This window comes from Eretmochelys imbricata, chromosome 3, assembly GCF_965152235.1.
Source record: "Eretmochelys imbricata isolate rEreImb1 chromosome 3, rEreImb1.hap1, whole genome shotgun sequence".
NCBI lineage: Eukaryota > Metazoa > Chordata > Testudines > Cheloniidae > Eretmochelys > Eretmochelys imbricata.
Window position 1 is genome coordinate 89658895 of NC_135574.1, and position 15827 is coordinate 89674721.

Below are 15827 nucleotides of genomic sequence, written 5' to 3' on the forward strand. Positions count from 1 at the left end.
TTGGGTGACTGAGACTAGAGTGGGGCTGTTCTGTTGTAGGCAGGCAGCTGGAGTCAGAGTGCTGATCCAGGGCTTCAGAGCAGACACTCAGGATACTATATGTTTGTCTGCTGGCTGTTGGTGTCCAGGCTGTCAGCCACAGCCTCAGGGCAGTTAAGGCACCCAGGTTTATAGGTCATGTGAGGACATAAGCCGTGACTGGCCTGGATTGCACCCCAGAACATGACAGTCTGTAACACCTTTTCATATCTTAGCACTGGGGTGCTATGGTGATGTGCAAATACGTGTAAGAAGGAAAAAATTTTGCAGGTTTAAAATCTTTAATGTGCACAGAATGATGGATTTTTATGAACATTGGAGACAAAAACGTATTTTCATTTTCTTTAGAGCACTTTCATCTCTTTCCAGCTGGAAACCAGCCTATATGTCGTCATTAATATCCCAGGTGAACGTGGAAGACAGGTCTTTCATTTTCTCCCTAAAAACATTGTCAAACCTTTCGCTCTGTGCCACAGTCATTTTGTTCTTCCAGTCTCCAACGATCCCTAGAGCAGGAGACACAGAAGAGGCATTGGTGGCTAGATGTTCTGCTGCCACTTGGACATTTGATTATAATTTGAATATCCCTTGTGCGCATAAGAGGCTGTGAATGCTGCTAATTGGGTGCAGTTCCTTTTCTCCTCAGTTCTTTCCTCTCTCATCTCCCCAGAACATAGCTCTCTAGGGCTTTCGCGGTACATTTCCAGTCCTGAAGGTGTGGGTGAAATAACTTTGACTCCAGGGTAACTAATTTGACCCAGTATTTCTAGACAATGTCACTAATTTTGTTTTAGGAACCAGTGGTTTTATACATCTCAGTTATCATCTTCCTGTACTGATTTATTTCACTGTCAATTTTAGAAGAAAAGGAAGTAGTTACTATTAAGAGAAATATGAGCTTCTCTGAACATCCTTTTCAGGCAATACTGTACTTAAGAGTTTGCAGTGGTTCTCTCCCTTTTCCATACCACAGTGCCCATTACCATCTACCTGGGTCCCCCTTCTATTCAGCAGTATAAGACCACAAACCCCTGATATCTATTCACCACTCTCCCATATAAGGGTTACAACATGAAAAATACCCTCTCCTCTCAGCCACAAGAATTGTCATAAGAACATAAGAACGGCCATACTAGGTCAGACCAAATGTCCATCCAGCCCAGTATCCTGTCTACCAACAGTGGCCAATGCCAGGTGCCCCAGAGGGAGTGAACCTAACAGGTAATGATCAAGTGATCTCTCTCCTGCCATCCATCTGCACCCTCTAACAAACAGAGCCTGGGGACACCATTCCTTACCCATCCTGGCTAATAGCCATTAATGGACTTAACCTCCAGGAATTTATCCAGTTCTCTTTTAAACCCTGTTACAGTACTAGCCTTCACAACCTTCTCAGGCAAGGAGTTCCATAGGTTGACTGTGCAGTGTGTGAAGAAGAACTTCCTTTTATTTGTTTTAAACCTGCTACCCATTAATTTTATTTGGTGACCCCTAGTTCTTATGGGAACAAATAAATAACTTTTCCTTATTCACTTTATCCACACCACTCGTGATTTTATATACCTCTATCATATCCCCTCTTAGTCTCCTCTTTTCCAAGCTGAAAAGTCCTAGCCTCCTTAATCTCTCTTCATATGGGACCCGTTCCAAACCCCTAATCATTTTAGTTGCCCTTTTCTGAACCTTTTCTAATGCCAGTATATCTCTTTTGAGATGAGGGGATCACATCTGTACGCAGTATTCAAGATGTGGGTGTACTATGGATTTATATAATGGCAATAAGATATTCTCCATCTTATTCTCTATCCCTTTTTTAATGATTCCTAACATCCTGTTTGCTTTTTTGACTGCTGCAGCACACTGCATGGACATCTTTGGAGAACTGTCCACAATGACTCCAAGATCTTTCTCCTGATTAGTTGTAGGTAAATTAGTCCCTGTCATATTGTATGTATAGTTGGGGTTATTTTCTCCAATGTGCATTACTTTACATTTATCCACATTAAATTTCATTTGCCATTTTGTTGCCCAATCACTTAGTTTTCTGAGCTCTTTTTGAAGTTCTTCACAGTCTGCTTTGGTCTTAACTATCTTGAGCAGTTTAGTATCATCTGCAAACTTTGCCACCTCACTATTACTCCTTTCTCCAGATCATTTATGAATAGGTTGAATAGGTATTGGTCCTAGGACTGACCCTTGGGGAACACCACTAGTTACCCCTCTCCATTCTGAAAATTTACCATTTATTCCTACCCTTTGTTCCCTGTCTTTTAACCAGTTCTCAATCCATGAAAGGATCTTCCCTCTTATCCCATGGCAACTTAATTTACATAAGAGCCTTTGGTGAGGGACTTTGTCAAAGGCTTTCTGGAAACCTTTGTACACTATGTCCACTGGTTCCCCCTTGTCCACATGTTTGTTAACCCCCTCAAAGAACTCTAATAGATTAGTAAGACATGATCTCCCTTTACAGAAACCATGTTGACTTTTGCCCAACAATTTATGTTCTTCTATGTGTCTGACAATTTTATTCTTTACTGTTGTTTCAACTAATTTGCCCGGTACTGACATTAGACTTACCGGTCTGTAATTGCCAGGATCACCTCTAAACCCCTTCTTAAATATTGGTGTAACATTAGCTATCTTCCAGTCATTGGGTACAGTAGCTGATTTAAAGGACAGGTTACAAACCATAGTTAATAGTTCCACAATTTCACATTTGAGTTCTTTCAGAACTCTTGGTCCTGGTGACTTCTTACTGTTAAGTTTCTCAGTTAATTCCAAAACCTCCTCTAGTGTCACTTCAATCTGTGAGAATTCCTCAGATTTGTCGCATACAAAAGACGGCTCAGGTCTGGGACTCTTCCTAACATCCCCAGCGCGAAGACTGAAGCAAAGAATTCATTTAGTTTCTCCACGATGACTTTATCATCTTTAAGTGCTCCTTTTGTATCTCGATCATCCGGGGGCCCCACTGGTTGTTTAGCAGGCTTCCTGATGTACTTAAAAATATTTTATTACCTTTTGAGTTTTTGGCTAGCTGTTCTTCAAACTCCTTTTTGGCTTTTCTTATTACATTTTTACATTTAATTTGGCAGTGTTTATGCTCCATTCTATTTACCTCACTAGGATTTGACTTCCACTTTTTAAAAGATGCCTTTTTATTTCTCAGTGCTTCTTTTACATGGTTGTTAAGCCACGGTGGCTCGTTTTTTAGTTCTTTTACTGTGTTTTTTAATTTGGGGTATACATTGAAGTTGAACCTCTATTTTGGTATCTTTGAAAAGTGTCCATGCAGCTTGCAGGGATTTCACTCTAATCACTGAACCTTTTAATTTCTGTTTAACTAACCTCCTCATTTTTGCATAGTTCCCCTTTCTGAAATTAAATGCTACAGTGTTGGGCTGTTGGGGTGTTCTTCCCACCACAGGAATGTTAAATGTTATTATATTATGGTCACTATCTCCAGCCAGTCCTGTTATAGTTACCTCTTGGACCAGATCCTGCGCTCCACTCAGAACTAGATCGAGAGTTGCCTCTCCCCTTGTGGGTTCCTGTCCCAGCTGCTCCAAGAAGCAGTCATTTAAAGTATCAAGAAATTTTGTCTCTGCATTTGATCCTGAGGTGACATGTACCCAGTCAATATGGGGATAATTGAAATCCCCCACTATTATTGAGTTTTTTATTTTGATAGCCTCTCTAATCTCCCTTAGCATTTCATTGTCACTGTCACTGTCCTGGTCAGGAGGTTGATAGTAGATCACTACTGTTATATTCTTATTAGAGCATGGAATTACTATCCATAGAGATTCTATGGAACATGTAGATTCATTTAAGATTTTTATTTCATTTGATTCCACATTTTCTTTCACATATAGTGCCACTCCCCCATACCCTGCATGACCTGTTCTGTCCTTCTGATATATTTTGTACCCTGGAATGATTGTGTCCCATTGATTGTCCTCACTCCACCAGGTTTCTGTGATGCCTATTATGTCAATATCCTCCTTTAACATGAGGCACTCTAGTTCACCCATCTTATTATTTAGACTTCTAGCATGTGTGTTACAAGCACTTTAAAAACTTGTCACTGTTTATTTGTCTGCCCTTTTCTGATGTGTCAGATTCTTTATGTGAATGTTTCTCGTCTGATCTGGCCCATACTTTGTCCTCTTTCATCCCCTGCTCCTGACTAAAACCTAGAGAATCTAGATTCATAGATACTAAGGTCAGAAGGGACCATTATGATCATCTAGTCTGACCTCCTGCACAACGCAGGCCACCCACCCACTCCTGCGAAAAACCTCACCAATGTCTGAGCTATTGAAGTCCTCAAATCATGGTTTAAAGACTTCAAGGAGCAGAGAGTCCTCCAGCAAGTGACCCGTGCCCCATGCTACAAAGGAAGGCGAAAAACCTCCACGGCCTCTTCCAATCTGCCTTGGAGGAAAATTCCTTCCCGACCCCATATATAGTGATCAGCTAAACCATGAGCATATGGGCAAGATTCACCAGCCAGATACTACAGAAAATTCTTTCCTGGGTAACTCAGATCCCACCCCATCTAACATAATCTCTATCAATAGACTCTCCGCTAAGGAAGTCTCTGTCCGATCCATGTGCGCCTCTGCAGCAATCGGCTTTCCCCCATCTCTTAGTTTAAAAACTGCTCTGCAACCTTTTCAGTGTTAAGTGCCAGCAATCTGGATCCACTTTGGTTTAGGTGGAGCCCATCCTTCCTGTATAGGCTCCCCCATCCCAAAGTTTCCCCAGTTCCTAATAAATCTAACCCCCCCCCCCACACACACACACACACACCATCATCTCATCCATGCATTGAGACTCTGAAGCTCTGCCTGCCTGGCCCTGAGCGTGAAACTGGTAGCATTTCTGAGAACGCCACAATAGAGGTCCTGGATTTCAGTCTCTTTCCTAGCAGCCTAAATTTGGCCTCCAGGACGTCTCTCCTACCCTTCCCTATGTCATTGGTACCTACATGTACCACGACTACCGGCTCCTTCCCAGCACTACACATAAGTCTATCCAGATGCCTTGAGAGATCCCCAACCTTCGCACCAGGCAGGCAAGTCACCATACGGTTCTCCCGGTCATCACAAACCCAGCTATCTATGTTTCTAATGATCAAATGTCCCATTACTAACACCTGCCTTTTCCTAATGACTGGAGTTCCCTCCCCCAGAGAGGTAACCTCAGTGCGAGAGGATACCCCAACATCATCTGGAAGGAGGGTCCCAACTATGGGAAGGTTTCCCTCTGTTCCCACTGACTGCTCTCCTTCTCTGGGCCTTTCATCCTCCTTAACAGTGCAGGGGCTGTCTGACCAGAGGTGGGACAAATCTACAGTGTCCCGGAAGCCTCACCAACAAACCTCTCTGCCTCCCTTAGCTCCTCCAGTTCCGCCACCCTGGCCTCCAAACAGGGCTACCTCTAGGCACCAGCAAAACAAGCAGGTGCTTGAGGCGGCACATATCTAGGGGCAGCGTTCCAGCGCCGGCCATGCCGCCCCTAGAAATGTGCCCCTGCCGTCCCAGCTCGCTTCCGCCTCCGCCTGCTCCCCTGAGTGCTCCGCCACCGCTCCGCTCCTCCCCACTCCCTTCCAGGCTTGCTGCACGCAAAACAGCTGTTTTGCGTGGCAAGCCTGGGAGGGAGGGAGGAGAAGCCAAGCGGTGGCATGCTCGGGGGAGGCGGCTGTGGTGGAGCGGAGGTGAGCTGGGGAGGGGAGTGGAGCGGTTCCTCTACACCCCCCCCCCCACTACTTCCTGCACTCTTCCCCACCTTCACTCATCTCTGCTCCGCCTGCTTCCCTGAATACACTGCCTCTCCCTCGCCTGAGAGGGAGGGGGGAGAAGTGGAGCGGTGGCATGTTCAGGGGAGCAGGTGGAGCGGAAGTGAGCTAGGGCGGGGGGTTGCGGGGAGGGGAGCCACAGAAAGCAATGGGGGGGGTGAGAAATGCGGCACACCTGGGGGAGGAGGCGGGGCTGGGGATTTGGGAAAGGGGTTGGGAAGGGGCAGAGTTGGGGCTGGGCTGGGGGCAGGGGGGAACGAAAAAAAAGCAGGGGAGGGCCAAAATTTTTTTTGCTTGGGGTGGCAAAAATCCTAGAGCCAGCCCTGCTTCCAAAGCCTGTACATGGTCTCTGAGGGCCAGGAGCTCCTTGCACCGAATGCACACATACGCCACCCACCCATAGGGCAGGTAATCATACATGCTACACCGAGTGCAATAAACAGGATAGCCCCCCACTCTGCTCCTGGGCTTCTGCCTGCATTTTCTCATACAGTTACCTAGGTTAATGACAGGGTTTTGTTTAAATCAAGAAATGTATATTATAGTTTAGTGTAAAGGTTTTAAAGAATGGCAAGTGTACCTTGCCCCCTTCCCACTCCCCTTCCAAACTACCTCTCGAAACTCCTTGTTAGCGGCCCCTGTTTGCAAAGGGGCCCTTAGATTTTATTTCTTTGGCTAATTTCATACTCTAAATAACCCCTGAAAGCTGTAGAGACAAAATCAGTTCCGATGCTCACCATGTGTGAAGTTTCCCAGAAACACTAGACAGAAATGCTTTCAGTGTTCTCGAATGTTCACGTTTTAATTTCTTGAAGATGACCCTTCCCTTTTACAAGTGGCACAAAATGAATGTTACCCTCCACAAGAGCTTATTGAACATTTTCATTTTTAAAATATATTGACAAACTTTTCTCACAGATCAAAAGACAGCTGCACTACTTTGCTCAGCAAACATTTAAGACATTGCATTGAGCAAAGGAGTGCAGCTCTCTTTTAATCTGTGAGAAATGGTGCCTGATGCATTGTCACACAGCGATACACCCTCACTCAGCAGTCTTAGTTTCCTGAAGCCAAGTGTTTCCTGGGGACAGAAAGTTATGATTGGAAGTCTCGGCAGCGAGCTTCAATACGTCCTGTGCCAGGATCTGCAGGATTAAATTAGATTTGGTTGCTTCTGCCTTACCTTTGCGAAGAAAATGTCCTTTGCCTCGTTCCAGGAGTTGCCTAGCATGGACTCATAGTTTGCCCTGGGATCAGTTTTCATTTTATCAAATGTAGCATTTTCCACAACAGTGTCCAGCTCTTTTTCATTTAGCTGCTTTCCTAAGAATTTTCACATTTTCAGTAGGAAGATATATATATATATATATACACACACACACACACACACACAGAGAACATGAAAAAATGTTCTCTGTATATATATATATATATATATGTTCCTACTGTATTTTCCAGTGCATGCATCTGATGAAGTGGGTTTTAGCCCAGGAAAGCTTATGCCCAAATACATTTGTTAGTCTCAGAAGTGCCACAACTGCTCCTCTCTCTTTTTGGTGATACAGACTAACACAGCTACCACTCTGAAACCTTTCAGATCTAAAGTGATTGACTGGTCTCACCTTCTTCATCTCCTCATAGGTGAGGAAGAGAATATTGAAGTCATTCCTGTGGGTGTACCAGCCTCTGATGTGATCGAACCAGGAGACAGCCAATATTTATGGAGGAGAAAAATTATAGAAATAAACGTTAATGATCTCAAACAGAAAAACCGTTCAATTATTGACATTTTTGAATCCTAATAATCTCCCAAGCACGGCTGCAGAATCGATGGAGCAGACTTCCGTTTTTCAGCTTCTCTTCCCTCTGCTGTTGGGGGGATATTTGGGCTCACAGAGATGTTATTCCAGTTCCTGTTTTTATTCATAGCCTTATTCTGGATTATCTTTCACCTTAAACATGAGATAAAGGACACGCCAAGTCCAGCTTCTCATCTAGGGATCTGAGGACAAGTTTTGGTTTTTTTCCACAAACAGCCAGACTGTTACATGATAACGAATACACATTGCACTGTTACCTCTAGAATCCACTGGTACCATAGAATGGTACTTGCACCCAGCACAACATATTTGCACTTTTTTGTCCTGGATTATTTACCCATAGATAATATTTTCCATTGCTTTTGATGGATTAGTGATCACAAACCTAGAATTAGATTGATAGATTCCTAGATTAATAGATTCTCTGGCCAGAAGGGACCATTGTGGTCATCTAGTCTGACTTCCTGTATAACGCAGGGCATTAAACTACCCCCAATAACTCATAAACATATCTTTTGGAATAACAATCTTGATTAAAAAATTGTCATTGATCGAGAATCTACCATGAGCCGTGGCAAATTGTTACAGTGGTTAATTACTCTCACAGTTAAACATTTATGACTTATTTCCCATCTAAATTTGTCTAGCTTCAACAGCCAGCCATTGAATTATATTATACCTTTCTCTGCTAGATTGTTCCTGATGTAGGTACTTGCAGACTCTAATCATCCCTTAAATTTTGCTTTGTTAAACTAAACAGATTGAGCTCCTTGAGTCTATTGCTATAAGGCACATTTTCTAATCCTTTAATCATTCTCATGGCTCTTCTCTGAGCCCTCTCCAGTTTATCTGCATCCTTCTTCAATTGTGCGCACCAGAACTGGACATGGTATTCCAGCAGTGGTCACACCAGTACCAAATACAGGGGCAAAATAATCATGTCAATGTTGATGCCCAGGGTGAAACTAATCTCTTCCATTCCTCTCTGTCATTTGATACTACTTCCATCCACTCAGTGGTGTTATGATCAACTATTGTGACCTCCCTGTGAAGGGTTCTTTTCAGGGTCTCTTGGGCTCTCTCATTTCCTAACCCAGTTGGTTTCCACTTGACAGCTTCATGTGGAACTCTGTGTGTTGGCATGTGAAGTGCAGGTCCCATATCTGTCCAATACTTCCTCCTAATTCTGCTGGAAATAAGCTGCTGGCTGGTGATTCCTTGGATATATTTATTGGATGGAGAGAGGTCATCACCAATGTCCAGAATCTTTGTAGGCACCTATTTTCGAAGGCGTCTGATTTTCTGTTTAACATTTTTTGTAGATCTTTAGCTATCAAAGCCATATGTTAGCACAGAGACGTTTGAGTTGAAAATTCTCAGTTTTGCTTTGGTACTGTATATCTTTGATGTCCATGTGCTGTTGAGTTTAGTGAACAAGGCGGATGCTTTTCCTAACCTTTATGTCACATTATTCTTGATGTTCCTGTTGGCTAGAATAGCACTCCCCAGATGAATTATTCCACTTTCTTGATGTTTTTGCCTTCTAATATGACATTACCGCTTGATGTCTGAGTTTCAAGGATGTAAGTAACTGATTCTGAGCCATGTTTGACCTGCAGATTTTGCCAGGTTGTCTTTCTTTCTTTGTAGCTTTTCCAGGGAATTGCTCAGTAGTGTCTCAGTCCCGGTCTTCTAGGCTTTTACCATCTGGGTTCCAGTTTTTGTGTTACTAACACACTTCTTCATTATCCTGTCTATGCCAATGCCAAACGAGCAAAAATAAAATGTGTCCCTGTTTCACATAAGTGTCCACAGTGAACCACTCTCTTGTCAGGTTATTCACTCTGATAGAGCAACCTTGCATCTCTATACATGGCCAGTATGCTGTTGATGGGTTTAGCTTGAATTTCACAAAACTGAAGAATATTCCGCAATGCACGCCCATGCAGGCTGTCAAATACCTTTTCAAAGTCAATTATATCAATGATGAAGGAAACCTGGAATTCACTGAATTGTGCTTGGTGTCTGACTTAGTTCCTGCAAGCATCCTGTTCCCTTCTAGAGACATACACAAAGAACCATGGGATTTGACAGATGGCAAAACAAGAAAAGAAATCAATTGCATCTGAATCAGTTCAAGATTCAGGTCATCTGTCCAAGATGCAAGGGCAGATCATGCCATAGATGACAGGAGCAACCAAAATCTTTGCATTGCCAAACTGAAATTAAAACTGACAAAGACCAACTTTAAACAGAACGCAGATTAATTCTTCTAGTTAAAGAAATTAATAATCTAAAACTGAAAACAAAAGTGTGCTCTGAGAAATTCCAGCGTGAACTATGGAACAGATTTGGGGTGCTGACAGAGGCAGAGGAAGGTGAGATAGAGGTTGGACCTGAAGAAAAATGCAGAGTGCTCTGAGACAACGCGATTCAAGCTGCAGCAGTCACAGCCTGGTATCAGCACACACACAGAGCAAGGACTGAATAAGCCAAGAGACCTAGCATCTCAACAAGGAAAGAAAAGCACTGAAAGGAAAACTCCTGAATGCTAAGACAAATGAAATATTAGAAGAAGCAAAGGGAAAGTACAAGAAAACAGACAAAGCAGTGAGAAGTGGGGACATTTCAAAACAGGAAATGGGCCAATAAAAAGCCAAGATGAAAAAAGGCTTACAACTGAGGTGTAACAGAAAGACACATGGGCAGAGCATGTCAGACAAGTCGTCAACAGCCTCAGCCCCAGATATTGATGAAACATGTGAACCTAAACTACTTCGCATTAAGACTGATGCAACAGAGATGTCAGCAATACAGGCTACAATTAAGAAGCTGAAAAACAAAAAATGGCAGGAGATGATCAAATCACAGTAGAAAAGCGAAAAGAACTGGACCCTACTACCCTAATAAAACTGACAGAACTGTTGCAAGTTCTGGGGAGAAGAGACCCCTCCTGGCAAGTGAAAACATGGAATCGTTGGCAGAGTAACTAAAAAGGGTGATCTCACTGACGGCAATAACTGGAGAGGAGTCACACTACTCTCTGTTGTAGGGAAAATCATCTGTAGTGTGATTCTAAACAGGACAAAAGAGGCAGTGGATTCAAAGCTTGGGGCAGAAGAGGCTGGATTCAGGCCCAAAAGCTCCTATGCAGATCAGATAGTCACACTAATTCCCATAATAGAATAATGTGTAGAATATATTTTACTATGTACTGAAATTTTCAGTGTGCCATAAGCTGCCTTAGTGAGAATGTTGCATTGTCAGAGATATTAAGAGAGAACTAAGGAGCTAGATAGGTTACAGCTGAGACTTTTGGCTCTTTGGAAGGTAAAAGTAGTGGTTTGGGATTGCGGGATAGGCATAATAATTGTGGAAAACTACTAAACCAGAAAATAATTGTCAAAAACTACTTCTCTGTGTTCTCTGTATAGCGCTCATCCTCATCTCCTCCCATGTGTTATCTGAGTGCCTAAGTGGAGTTGAAGTGTGTTGAAATCTTCATTGTTAGGTTTCAGAATGAACACCCAGTTGAGATACACGAGGCAACTTGCACTTTATTGGTGCAGTGCATGTGCCTATGCAGCCCCCCGGACTACCTTTGCTCAAAATCTCTATTGTGAGCTGTGAATGATACTGCATTTATTGCAACCTTAGACCCCAGGTTGTGAGGTGCGGGCCAGGATTTTGACCAGCTCCACCATCTAAGTAATTTACCCACTCAGATAGTTTACTCAGGCTGTGGTCAGTGATCAGGGCTTAGCCTTTTAGCAGTAACTGAAACCTTACCTTTCCCAGCTAAAAACCTCTCCAGAAAAATATTAAAATCTGGTATTGTCTCAAGTTTGAGCTGGAAAAATGAAAATAGGAAACCTCAACGTCATTTGGGTTTCTGGCTACATAAATAACGTGCAAAGTAAAAAGTGTGACAGTCTCAGGTATATTAAAGGGTCACAATTAACCTACAAATCAGTGGTTTTATAAAATTGCTATTGCTGCAAGTAACATTAAAATCATTATATCTGAAAAGGGCTAGAATAAGTACTTTAGTAAATAGTTTATCCTGCTTTAAATGAATAGGATTCTTTTTGTGTCTTTGCCAGCATTTTCTGTACATTCAGTGGCATTATTGCGATTCCTTAATTCTAAAGACCTCCATGCACATGCATAACTGTCTACATATGATAATACCATTGAACTCAAGGAGATTACTCAGTATTGTAAGGTTAAGCACATGAGTAAATGTACTTAGAATCAGATCTTCAAGTTATTTCCAGTCATTTATATGGGTCTTTCACACAGCAAGAGAGGAGCAAAACCATTTAAAAATCATGGGAAATGTGACAATAAACAGCACAAAAATTAACAGGGAGTGCAATTGCAGGTGCTGAAAAGAATTTATCTGAAAAGAATTTAAACTTGAATAAATTGATATGATTTTGAGTTCCTTTGAAATACACTGTTAAGTCAGCAACAGATATTTATTTGTGTGCATTGTGTCTGGTATATTGGTGAAATATTTCAGTGAAAAACATATCCTTAAACTTGAATCCTAGTAAGCATGAATTTCTTGCTCTTTCAAAAAAGATTGCCGCTGGAGATATTTTTAGAGAATTGTAATGGATACAATGTTTAAAAAGTAATGCTAAAATGCACTGCTGAACAGCACAACCAATTTCTCCAACAATTTGGAGCTGAGAATTTCTGGAAAACCACACAGACAGCTGAGCCATATGGTGGTTCACAGTAAGAACAGCCAGCCAGAAGCCATGAAGAGAAAAACTCCCTGCACCATCAACATGGTCTTAAAATTGTGAAAACCTACATGAGCCCTTTAAAATACACATAAGCAATACAAGATTTCCAGATGTCTGTAGTTTAAATTGTGCTCTGTGCAGCTTAGGAGATGTTGTTGTTCCATTTACTTTTACCGTCCCTGTAACTTTAAGGAGTCTTTCTGCATGGGAAATGGGGCTGAGCTAAAAAGCCAATCAGGAGGAAGGTTCCTATGGATTGAGAAGTTGCACTGATGGAGGTCATGCGGTGCAAGCTCTGCACCATGCATCTGCTCATTTTATTATAGGTGTTACTGCAACAGAGAGATCAGGAAGCTGCAAGGGTGACTGTGAAGGGAGTGTCATGGGGAAGTGAGCACACGGCACATGCCACCTTTCATGGGAGATCCAGGTAGCAATATAAGAGATTGGCATCACTCCCACAAGGCAATTCTCACACTTTCTCTCAAATTACGGCAGGCCAGCACTGCACACCTTCAGGGTGAATGACTCTCCGTTTAGATTAAGGAAAGCAACACAGGAGGGCAGGGCAGCCATCTCCATGAGAGAGAGCTTAGTGTGAATCCCTGGCCCTGGGAGATCCTTCCTCTTGAGCTGCATCTGGCTCAGTCCACCCCCCCATCATTTGCAAAAGTTTCCTGACGTTTAAAGATGCAGGAGACATAAAACATGGATAGCATAAGAGCTTACAGTTACATAGCTACATACATCACAACAACAAAACCACTGTAATTTACAATATAACATGCAAACTGTAATGATCCTAACCCATCAATAATGCCCCTTTTAGGGTGAGCTGTCATGATGAGGATGAAGCAGCTCCGTTCTTGGCCCAGAGGCCAAGCACAGCAGTCCCATGAAAAATGGGATCTCCACTGAAACTGGACACTGAAGTGCTAAGGTCTTGATTGAGCTTGTTTTCCCCCCTTTGGCTGGGTTTAAGGACATGGAATGCGGCTTTGAAGGAAGTGAGCTCCATCCCCATGCAGGGGAGATTTGCTTTTGGAAGGGTGGTTGTGGGGAGGACAGACAGACAGGCTCAGAGGATTTATTGGTGAAAGCTACAAGTTTTCCTGGGTAATGTTAATTAAATTGTAAAAATAGTTTCACCTACTTTTGCTCTCTTGTTCCTCAGATCTCTTGGAACTAAATAGTAAAGCAAAGAGACAAGGTGATGGAGGATGGTCATAATGGATATTAGTTACATTATACTACAGCCATGGGACTCTGCATTTTGTTTCCATATTTTCTGTTCCATCTCGATGGCCTTCATGATAAATCAAGCACAAAATATTCTGAGTCCACACAGTCCCTGGGAAAGAAAATAGCCTTATTTGAAACATCTTTGATGCTAATTTTATTTGTAATATCATGTAATTATCTGCCATAATCACATAATCTCTTCAAAACTGTGTCTCATTCTACTTTATAAATGAAGTACAAAAGTTCGTCTTAAAGAGAATCCATTAATGCAGCAGGGATTGGAATCCAAACGGCATTATATTTTTGTACGTTTTAGTACAAAAAAAACTGTACAACAGACCCTCGCTAGAAAGTGTGTCTATAAAACACAAATTTGGATACAATGCGGTCACAGCCATGGATCCCAAATTTAAGTACAGTACAATTTTTTTGAGTATAGACGTGATAAATCAACCACTGAGCGCTCTCCTGTCGACTCTAGTACACCACCAGAACCAGGAGCGCAAGCATTTAACCAATTCTAGCTCTCATCTGTATCTTTTTCCTTTTATGAATAAACCTTTAGATTTTAGATTCTAAAGGATTGACAACAGTGTAATTAATGGGTAAGATCTAACCTGGGTCTGAGGCTTGGTCCTTTGGGATTGAGAGAACCTTTTTCTTTGACTGGGGTATTGGTTTTCATAACCATTTGTCCCCATAACGAGTGGCCCTAGTCATAGAATATCAGGGTTGGAAGGGACCTCAGGAGGTCGTCTAGTCCAACCCCCTGCTCAGAGCAGGACCAATCCCCAATTAAATCATCCCAGCCAGGGCTTTGTCAAGCCTGACCTTAAAAACTTCTAAGGAAGGAGATTCTACCACCTCCCTAGGTAACGCATTCCAGTGTTTCACCACCCTCCTAGTGAAAATTTTTTTCCTAATATCCAACCTAAACCTCCCCCACTGCAACTTGAGACCATTACTCCTTGTCCTGTCCTCTTCTACCACAGAGAACAGTCTAGAACCATCCTCTCTGGAACCACCTCTCAGGTAGTTGAAAGCAGCTATCAAATCTCCCCTCATTCTTCTCTTCTGCAGACTAAACAATCCCAGTTCCCTCAGCCTCTCCTCATAAGTCATGTGTTCCAGACCCCTAATCATTTTTGTTGCCCTTTGCTGGACTCTCTCCAATTTATCCACATCCTTCTTGTAGTGTGGGGCCCAAAACTGGACACAGTACTCCAGATGAGGCCTCACCAATGTCCAATAGAGGGGGACGATCATGTCCCTCGATCTGCTCGCTGTGCTCCTACTTATACATCCCAAAATGCCATTGGCCTTCTTGGCAACAAGGGCACACTGCTGACTCATATCCAGCTTCTCGTCCACTGTCACCCCTAAGTCCTTTTCCGCAGAACTGCTGCCTAGCCATTCGGTCCCTAGTCTGTAGCGGTGCATTGGGTTCTTCCGTCCTAAGTGCAGGACCCTGCACTTATCCTTGTTGAACCTCATCGGATTTCTTTTGGCCCAATCCTCCAATTTGTCTAGGTCCCTCTGTATCCTATCCCTGCCCTCCAGCATATCTACCACTCCTCCTAGTTTAGTATCATCCGCAAATTTGCTGAGGGTGCAATCCACACCATCCTCCAGATCACTTATGAAGATATTGAACAAAACCGTGGTGGTGATACTGGGAAACTGGAGTGTCTTAGGGAATTGTTTTTGTGACTTTTGGTTAGCCAGTGGGGTAAAAGCAAAGTCTTCTCTGTTTGGTTTGGTTTTCCTTGGTGTGCAAAGGAACCCCAGCTTGGGCTGTAACTGCCCTGCTTTAAGCAGTTTGTCCTAAATTGACACTCTCAGTTGGGTCCCACCAAACCCAGGGTCATTACAACTTTGTGATGGGGTGTGCACTCCACACCAGCCCTCATAGAATTGATGAGGGCTTGAGAAGTCAATTAGGTTACCTGGTGTCATCTGTGAGAGGGAGGGCCAGGATTAATTAAGAGTAAAGCCCAACTGGGGGAAAGGCTGGGACAGCCCTGGGAGTGGGGTTACTCAGGAAGACCAGGGCTTTAAAAAGCCCTCTCCTAAGTGACCAGAGGAGCTAGCAACCAGGGGAGTTTTGCAAGGGAGTTGTGAAGGGGAGCTGTTGGGGGGAGGGGGGACTACATACATGTACCA

General features: G+C 43.0%; 1 pseudogene; it reads right to left on the reverse strand.

Annotated features, from left to right (window-relative positions):
- Positions 1-420: 420 nt before the first annotated feature.
- On the reverse strand, positions 421-13849 carry LOC144262379 (amine sulfotransferase-like; annotated as a pseudogene).
- Between the last annotated feature and the right edge of the window lie 1978 nt (positions 13850-15827).